The sequence below is a fragment of the Phyllobates terribilis genome, unplaced genomic scaffold, assembly GCF_046119375.1.
Source record: "Phyllobates terribilis strain yellow unplaced genomic scaffold, ASM4611937v1 Scaffold_7__3_contigs__length_470593459, whole genome shotgun sequence".
In the NCBI taxonomy this organism is placed as follows: Eukaryota; Metazoa; Chordata; class Amphibia; order Anura; family Dendrobatidae; genus Phyllobates; species Phyllobates terribilis.
Window position 1 is genome coordinate 16,307,238 of NW_027362767.1, and position 9,222 is coordinate 16,316,459.

At 45.8% G+C, this 9,222-nt stretch overlaps 1 long non-coding RNA gene across 1 annotated transcript; it reads right to left on the reverse strand.

The window, feature by feature from the left end:
• Positions 1-5,709: 5,709 nt before the first annotated feature.
• Positions 5,710-6,449, reverse strand: LOC141152820 (uncharacterized). Its single transcript, XR_012247153.1, has 3 exons — positions 6,219-6,449; positions 5,874-6,011; positions 5,710-5,744 (listed from the first exon to the last, which is right to left on the reverse strand). It is a non-coding gene; the product is annotated as an uncharacterized lncRNA (long non-coding RNA).
• Positions 6,450-9,222: the final 2,773 nt, after the last annotated feature.

A 9,222-nucleotide genomic window follows, 5' to 3' on the forward strand; every position in this document is an offset into this window, starting at 1 on the left:
CTCTGATAGTATGTGCCATATACGGCCCTCACTCTCAGTTTCACATTAAAAATTTACGTACTGTCATGGTTGCATTACTAACTGTGGCCTAGGGATGTGAGTGACAGCTCCGCAGTCCTATGGAATCTGAAGTGCTGGGCTGTCAGCATTTTGATTGACAGCTCTGCTATCCTATCTGTTTCAGTCTGTGGGTGTTTCCCCCAGGTTTTTTCAGCAGTGTTTTTGGTACCAAGAGATGCAGAAACCTTGCAGAAAGTTCAGCAAATACTCAACGTGTGGCCACAGCAATGTCCCACGGACCGAAGCAGCGGAAGGAATGGGAATCGGTAAGTATTTATTCATTTATTTTTTTTAAATCCGAGTATGTGGTGCTCATATTACTGGAGGACTGTGGATGCATTTTGCCCTTATGGGGGCTGCACTATTATATGGAGGACCATGGGGGTTTATTATATTTCACGGACGACCATGGGGGTGCATTATACTATATGGAAGGCAATGTGGGACCATTAAAATATTTGGAGGGTTTTGTGTGGCCATTATACTATGTGAAGGTTTGTGAAAGAGGAATCTAGGACTTCAGCAGGAGGAAAATTACTATGTAAAGGTTAGAAAGTTGTGAGATCCGCTCTTCTGTGACCCTGGCTATTCGAACTTCTGCTATGGGGCCCCATGATTTCTATGTATGCCCCTGACAGCAATGAATGCTTTTTGGAGCTAAATAAAGATATTTCCAAAAAAGAGACGTGGGACATGGCTTTAAGGCTTTTGGTCTCATGTTGCGCATTTGATTGCAGAAACTTCTACAAGGTTTCTGCATCTCTTGGCAGCAAAAATGCTGTTGAAAAATGTGTTTATTTTTATTTCAATAATTATTAATTAACTATTTTTACTTTCATCACAGGCACCGCCGATGAGAGACTACTGCTCCCATCCAGCGTGCTCGCTATTTACAATGGCAGCAAGCGCCGGCTGATGGGGGTAGTAGTCTCAGCCTGCGCCGGTCACCTGCGGTAAGCTAAGTGTGAAGTCAGTGGTGTTTGGCTCCTCCATTCATTGGAATGGGGTCTGTGTTCAGGTTGGGGTACTGTTGATACCCGAGCTCGAACTTTTAATAAACTGTTTGGCTGAACCCCCCCCCCCCCCGGACGCGAAGAGTCAGGGGTTCGCCCATCACTACTTCTGAGCGCCATTCATTGCATATTTTGGGTGTTGCACATCTGATTGCGGCACAACTGATCAGTGATTAATAGGAGATCAATCATATTAGCCCAGAACTCCTTGTTTGCTACCACTGCCATCCTGCTCCATTATGAAGTCTCCAAAAGCCTCATATTTACCTTCAGGGCTCTCACCATTTTAAGTCCTTATAAAGCAGGCTGTCTCCCACTCAAAGCCCCTTTTTCTCCCCTTCATCATTATGAATCTTCCCATAGTCCTTAGAGACTGAAGATTATATGGCTCTACCACACCAATCCGAAGACCCTTAAACCACTAGTATCCCTCCCTTAACACGAAGACACCCACCATTCACCTATGGGCTCCCAGTTCTCTTAAATAATGAAATTCCAGACAGACATATGCTTAGTTACAAAGAAAAACACAATTTATTGAACAAACCCCATCACCCCAAATCAGTGCAAACATAGTAACATAATAACATAGTAACGTAGGTTGAATAAAGACCCAGGTCCATCAAGTTCAACCTTTCTCCCCCAATTGTCCTCCCCATACCAACACTACACTAACTTACTGGGGCTAGGTCTCACAAATGAATTACCATTTATTATTACTGCACTATTACAATTACAAATAAACCAGTTTATAATTTTTTAATTAGTTTTATTTTTGTATTCCTAAAATCTCTGTACCTGAATCTGTTGATCCAGAAGAAGGCAAAAACCCCAGGACACATTCAGACAATTTGCATCAGGGGAAAAATTCCTTCTTGTCGCCTAGAAAGGCGATCAGTCCTAGACCCCCGGATCAGAAGTACTACTATAGGTGTTCTAGTGTCGGCCATTACTACCTCTTGTGGTCGGCGTTCCACAACCTGACTGCTCTGACTGTAAAGAAGCCTTTCCTGTTTACCAACATGATTTAATACAGTGTAACATATAATAGGTATTCAAATGTCCATTCAGCAAATTTGAATTTACTCTCCTTAATGAAGTGCAGTGCTGAGACATCTTCCTGGCGTTAAATTAAATAAAGCATTTTTCTATGCATATTCACATTGTGGGGCGTCCTAATTTACCCTTTGTCTCCATGCAGAGAGTTGGGGCAGCCACGGCCTCGATGTGAGTGCAGCATCATGGCACCTGATTCTCCGGCTGCTCCTGGGAGTCTGAGAAACACATGCCCTGATGTCACACTCACATCGTGGCCACGACTAACTCCGCTCTCTGCACGGAGGCAGAGGAAGGGGGAATGAGGCCGTCCCGCCATGTGACTGGATTTAGAAAAATGCTCTATTTCATAGGGTAGATGTAACACTGGGAAGTTGTCCCAGTGCTGCACTTCTCCTTTAACTTAAAAAATATCTACTTTATTAAACAACCCCTGTCACCCCAATCCCCCACAAATCAATGTGTTTATTTGCATTCAAACATACATTTGCCAAAAAATAAAATATATACTCATTCCTAAACACTTTTATCAGGTCGTAAGGTATGTCAAAAGTTACTTATCACAGAAGGTCTCACTTAGACCCAATATGATCAAAAGCTTTTGACATGTCCCGTCATATCCAGCAAAGTCCATTCAACAGAATAAGTGTCCTTTTATTGTCCTGGTGTAAGTGTGGCACCCCTGCAGGTTCAGTCACCACAGAGGTACTGCATCTCACCCAGAGGTGTGGTATCCCACTCTCGGGTAAGGAGGGAGTACTGCCCGGGACCCACCCACCTGCATCCAACACTACACCATTCCAGACCAGCAGGCGGGGCAAGATGCACTGGCTTAATGCTGAGCCCTGTCCCTGGTTGGAAGGGGGGGAACCATGTAGTGGGTGTGAGTGGAGGAAGTAGCTCAGGGGAGCACCGTCAGTAGGAGTATAAGAAGAAAAGGGAACCATCTTGAAACAGCCAGTCCTGCTCAGGAGAGCAGTGTAGGAGGTCCAGGCTCCTGGCTCCAGTGCTTGGAGCTCTGCTCAGAGGAGTGGAGAAAGGAGAGGGGCCTAGTCTGAGAGGCCCGGGAGGAAATACTGAGAGGATGGGAGCAGAGGGAAGGCTCCAGAGACAGAGGGGATCCCAGGGGCACGGCGAGTGCGGATGCCACCCATGCGCCAGACTCTACACGGACGTGGAGGGATCAGGCCGCAGAGGGGACCGGCCCCTAAACTAGTGGAGAAGAATCAGGCTCAGATTTGATAACCGGAGGCTGCTGTACTTTAAAGGTGCAGCTGCCCACTAGCACAATTACATCGCCGAAAAGGTGGCCGCATAGGGTCCAGGGGACTGCACGTCGCCCAACAAGACCCGAGGCTACTGGCTTGGGACACTGAGGCTCAGGGCAGGAGGGTGAGAGCCAGTGCAGGAAGACGACCGATGAAGGAACATAGAACGGGGTCCCGTTTTAAGTACTCCTGAAATACCTGAGGGCTGCTGAACCCCTTTCTTGGTGAGCGCAGGACGATGTGGGTGGTTATAAGCTGGCAGTTGTAACCAGGAGCAGCGTGATAACTGAGTAAAATCTGAAGACTGCACCCAACTATGTCCTAGAATTATTGCTGTGCAATCACCAGCCCTGCACTACACAGCACCAGCAACATCCACCTCATAACATCATCTTACACTGTCCTGGTGCTAAGCTCTGCCTGTGGAGAGCTGAACCAACTCTGCTGCGTCACCACCAGCTCCAGAGGACCTGCACCGCAGCGGCGGCCCCATTTAGCCGCATACCACGGGGGCGTCACGAACATTATCTCTTTAAAAACTTCATTCCCCTTTTACTTTTCCCCTTTTTTTTTATTGACCGCCCTGTGTCACGGACCGGGTCACTGCCACTGTGACATCCCCCAGCATCCACCGGCCCAGCTACAGAGTACCCCACGGCCCAGGGGACGTGTCATAAGTAACACTTTTTCCATTTTTCAAAAATATCCTTTACCCTCTGCAAGTTACTTTTCCAAAGTTTCTGTGCAATACACCTGTTCACCTCCTCTTCATCTGGCTGATCATCCTTAAGAAGTCGGAATATAGAGTCCACTCGCATTCTGTTCTGTCTCCTCCTCCACCTATCATACAGATGTGGTACATTCAGTGGGAACTTGACCAGGCATTCTTGGTGGTTCGGTCTCAATAGTTAGGGGATATAAGGAAATTGTTGAAAATCCTCGTCTTTGGTCTTTATGGCGGGAGGTCCAGGTTTATTTTCTTTTTCGTGATTAAACCAGCTCCTCCACCGCATTGTACTCAATGGCCAGGCCCTTTGCTACCACAGCAACCAGATTTGTCTTTGCTTGTGCGAGGGTAGCCTTGATCTCATCCTCGCTGCTGTTTTTTTTGCATTTTCTTCTTTGGTGGGTGCCAGGTTCTCATCTATCTTGTAACAGATCGGGCAGGTCATCGAGGTTCTGTTGTGCACTTTGGATTCAATGCTTAAACCTAAGAATTAGAACAAAAGCAAAGAGATACAAAATGAAAAGGTTAAGATGGCTTTTATAAAAGCTGTTGGGTCGGTTAAAAGAAAAAACTGTATGTAAAGAAATCAAAGAGCAAAAAGTAAAAAGCAGGTTGGACAAAGCAGTCCAGTAGACAGAGCAAAGCAGTCCATGGAGATCAGTCCTGTAGAGAGAGCAGAGCTATACTGGATCGCCAAGAGCAGTCTGAGCTATTAGACTCTGATCTGGCCTTTTATACAGAAAACTGAGGCACCTTGACCAATAGGATCAGTCTCTGTAATGATGGCCATTGAGAACGTTAGAAAAACATTCCCATTGTCTAGGTGTGAACACTAGCTCTTAGGGGGCATGGCTGACACCTAAAGAGAGCTGTGGCTGCAAAAACTGCTCCTGAACATTGCCATCAATAATGTTATATATGCTAAAAGTAAAGAAAAAAATGATGATGGATAATAAATAGTCACCGGAATAGAGCAGCACAACCATTAACCAGAGAAATGGTGCCAGCAGGCAGGTGTTAAAATCAGGACTCCTAACAGAAGACACAAGGGATAACCTTAAGTACGCCATGGTAAAGTAACATCAATGTAGCATTTTATTCCATCATAGGAGAGGATCCATGTTGTGGCATCACACCGACTCACACTGTTATGTTCCAGCATGAGATTGCTGTGTGAGACGCTGAAATGTCAGAACATCTATTCTCTTCTAAGATGGAAGAAAACACAACTTTACCTTGGCACGCTGTAGGTTATTCTTTATAAGATAGATAGATGGAGAAGAATAGAAATAGATTATAGCGGTAAAGGAGAAATATAGTATAAATGTATCTTTCATCCAAGTGACGTGGTAGGACGACTGGTACACGTTTGGGCAGAAAGTAGGCAATGTAGGGAGACGATGGGAGCACATTTGGGCAGTGTCCCTCCTTCTGTCTGTTGGATCTTCATGCCTTTACAAGACAAACAAAAATGAAGATTGAAATTACAACCTCATGAGGATAAACAGTTTGAGGGTTTTGTTTTTTATTTTCCAATAACTAATGTCAAACAGTGAGTACTATCTGTGCCTTGAGGGGCTCCTGTCCTGCCCCATCCTCTATTTCTGGAACCTCTTTATCCTGAGCAGGGGAGAGGGCGATTTTGGATAATTAGATGGGTATATGAATAAAATGACCATTAGTATACAATCAGGTGATGCCTGCACAAACTAGCTATAGACAGGTTTATAATTTTGGTGTATTATTCACCTTGTAGTCCACATCTCATCCGGTTCACTAGTTTGCTCCTGTTCGCTACCATCTTCCTCTTGGTCAGTCTCGTCCACTTGGAGTCTTCGGTTATCTTCCCTGCGGTCTCCCTCCTGGGCAGTGCAGGCTTCGGCATCCCTAAGGAAAAGTTAGTAAAACCTTATATTTTACTTGTTTTGTAAATGCCAATCATGGTGGTGGAGGTTTAATGTTCAAAGAATCAAAGTTTAATGTTCTAGTAGATATGAAGACCTAAATAGCTTTTCATAACTGGGACACAGCTAAAGAAAAATAACAATGTGATATTACAGAGCGTATATGAATTTACTACCCACAATATATTACCTTGAAGTGCAGGCTTGAGGCTCATCACTGGCTTCTTTCCTTGCCTATGCCACCAGTTTGTATGCATGGCATAAAACCGTCAGGGTCTTCTCTCTATACGTCCTTTCTGCCGTCATATTGGTGTGCGCAAGATATTTTGAAAAGAGACACTTCTCGGAGTCTGAATAGTTTGGGAGTGTCCATGTCTCACATACCCTCCTCACAAGTTGACTTGAGATAACCGGAAGTTTGTACCTGGAAAGGAATACAGAAAAAATAAAATACATTGCACTGCATTTATTATTGAAGAATGATAAAAAAAAACAGGGGTCCCCCATTCACATGAATGGGGTCTGTGTTCAGGTTGGGGTACTCTTCTGGTACCCGAGCTTGAACTTTTAATAAACTGTTCGGCGTTTGGCTGAACCCGTCAGACCCGAACAGTCAGGGGTTCGCCCATCACTACTTCTGAGCGCCATTCATTGTATATTTTGGGTGCTGCCCATCTGATTGGTGCTCAACTGAACAGTGATTAATAGGGGATCAATCATATTAGCCCAGAACAGTTTTCTACCACTGCCATCCTACCTAGAAAGGAATACAGAAAATACATAGCACTACATTTACTATTGAAGAATGGTAATGTGCTTTTTATTCAAGAATAATTGGTCATTTTTGTAAATCTTACTTGTTATGGTACCGTGCAATGTCACTTGAGACATTGAAGATCTCCTTCCCTGAGGTTGAGAGGAAAAATGTTTCTTGTGGCGAGTTCTTCCTCACAAGCTTTGGTCTGACTCTTTCATAGTAGACTCTGAACCACTAGAAATAAAACAAAAGGAAATATTAATTATTATAGTAAAATAGAAATGTGTCATCATGTATTAAATCAGATTAATAAGGAGAATAAGTAAATCTCACCATTTCTTCTTCCTTCGTCAGCACGAATGTGGCCACTTGCTGTGTAGCGGTCTTGTGTAACTTTACACCGATAACAACGAGGTCTTCCCCATCATACGTGCGGCTAATCCTCTCCTTCCACTCAGACACCTAAGGATGAAGAGACCAAAGGTTAGACATAAAGAAGAGTAAACTAAAATGAGTATGAGTAGTGAATAAAAAGAAGAGAGGAACTTCCGGTCATGTTCTGTACGACCCCGGGTCGCTGCAGATGCTTCAGGACCACCAGGGCCTGTAGATAGTAAATCATTTCCAGCTGGGGGCTTTGACGCACACCTCCATCTTTGGCAGCTTGAAGACACTTTAAAAATGATTGCTTTCCACATCCAGGATCTTCCGGCACTCCTGAGGTGTAATTTGTGACGTGGTCAGTGCCAGGTACCTACAAATAAAATTAATAGAATATTACAGTATATACAAGCCACACAGTACAAATATATAAAAATATCTACTTCAATACTAAGTGTATGAGGGTTATGAGATCTCCTAAGAAGAAACAAGTGTAACAAAAATGAATGTAATAAGGTAATGAAGGGGACCAAAAACAAGGGGTGCTACTGACTATGCATCAAATAAGGGGAGTTGTAATTTACCACTTGTACTCCCTAACATAATCACATGGTATAAGGTAATAGTGGAAAATGCTGGGAAGCAAAAGAGCGCAAAATAAGGTCTTAACCAGTAACACAAAATAAGAAAAAGGGGAGTATTATGCTCACCTGATGCAGTAACACATGCAACATACTTTACACATGAAACAGCTGCTGCAGAACACAGGTGAAGAGACCCAAGAATTTGTTGATCTATGTATGGTGTGACGCGCCCCCTGGGCCGTGTGTGTAGAGGAATACCCGGAGCCGAGTCTCTGTGTAATGCATGGGGTTGTAGTCTCCGTGGCGGCAACCCGGTCCCGTGGCTCAGGGCGGTCAAACCAGTGGCGGATCTGTTTATTTTGGTTTTGTAATGCTTAAATGTCAGACTATGCCACCCGTGGATTGCGGTCACTGAGAACCGCCGCTGCAGGGCAGACCGCTGAGGCTGATGTGTGTGCAGCAGGGGGTAGTATAACTCCCCACGGGAGGAGTATAGCCTCAGGGCAGTGAGTGCAGATGATGGGGGTGATGGTGCGCGGGAGCAACAGTAATGACTCAGAGTCCAGTGATGCAGTCCAGGGTCTTTACTCAGTGTTACACTCCAAGCAACTTCTGCAGGTAATGGCTGCCCACGTCGTGCTGTGCTCACCAGGTGAGGGGCTCGGCCAACTCCCAGGCACCTTTTGGAATGCTTTTCAGGACACACGAAGGGGATCCTTCTCTGGCCTGTCATACCCCACAATTGACCACATTTCTGTCCAGCTGCCTCGGGCCTTGGCGGGCAAACGTATGTTCCGTTTCCCTGGGTCCTATGTGGTGCCTTCCTAACGGGTGTAGTGAGGGGCCGTGCATGTACAATGCCACGGACTCCGGTTACTAGCTGAGGGTAGATGCTCTTCTCCACTAGATGAGGGATCCAGTTCCCTTTTCTTGGCCTGGCCCCCCCTACTCTGGTAGCGGCGGGCGTGCGGTGGCGGCTGGCCGGTCCGCACCCCTGGGGTCCCTTCAGTCTTCTCTTAGAGCTTCCTCCATTCCTCTTCTCTCTGTTCCTCTCCTCCAGGACCAGGCCTTGAGACTTGGCCTGCCTGCGGAGCAGAACCCATGCAGAGCCTCTGCTCCCAGCCTCCTGCTCTCTCCACTCTTCTCCTTTCCTTTCTGCCTTCTCTCTAAGATGGTGCCCACCATATATATACTCCTCTATATAGTGCACCCTGGATCTACTCTCCCCACCAACACACTACCGGGTTCCCCCTTTCTAGGTGTTCCCTCCCCCCACTCCAGCCAGACTGTTGTGCTCTCTCTTGGGAGCATTGTCGCCCTGTCCCCCGGAAATGTGGTGTAGTGCATGTGGGTGTTAGGGTCCTGAGCCACACTCCATCCTTACCTGGAAGTGAGATATCACACCTCTGGGTGAGATGCAATACCTCTGTAGCAACCGAACCCTTGGGGCGCTACATGGTGTACCAGTCTTT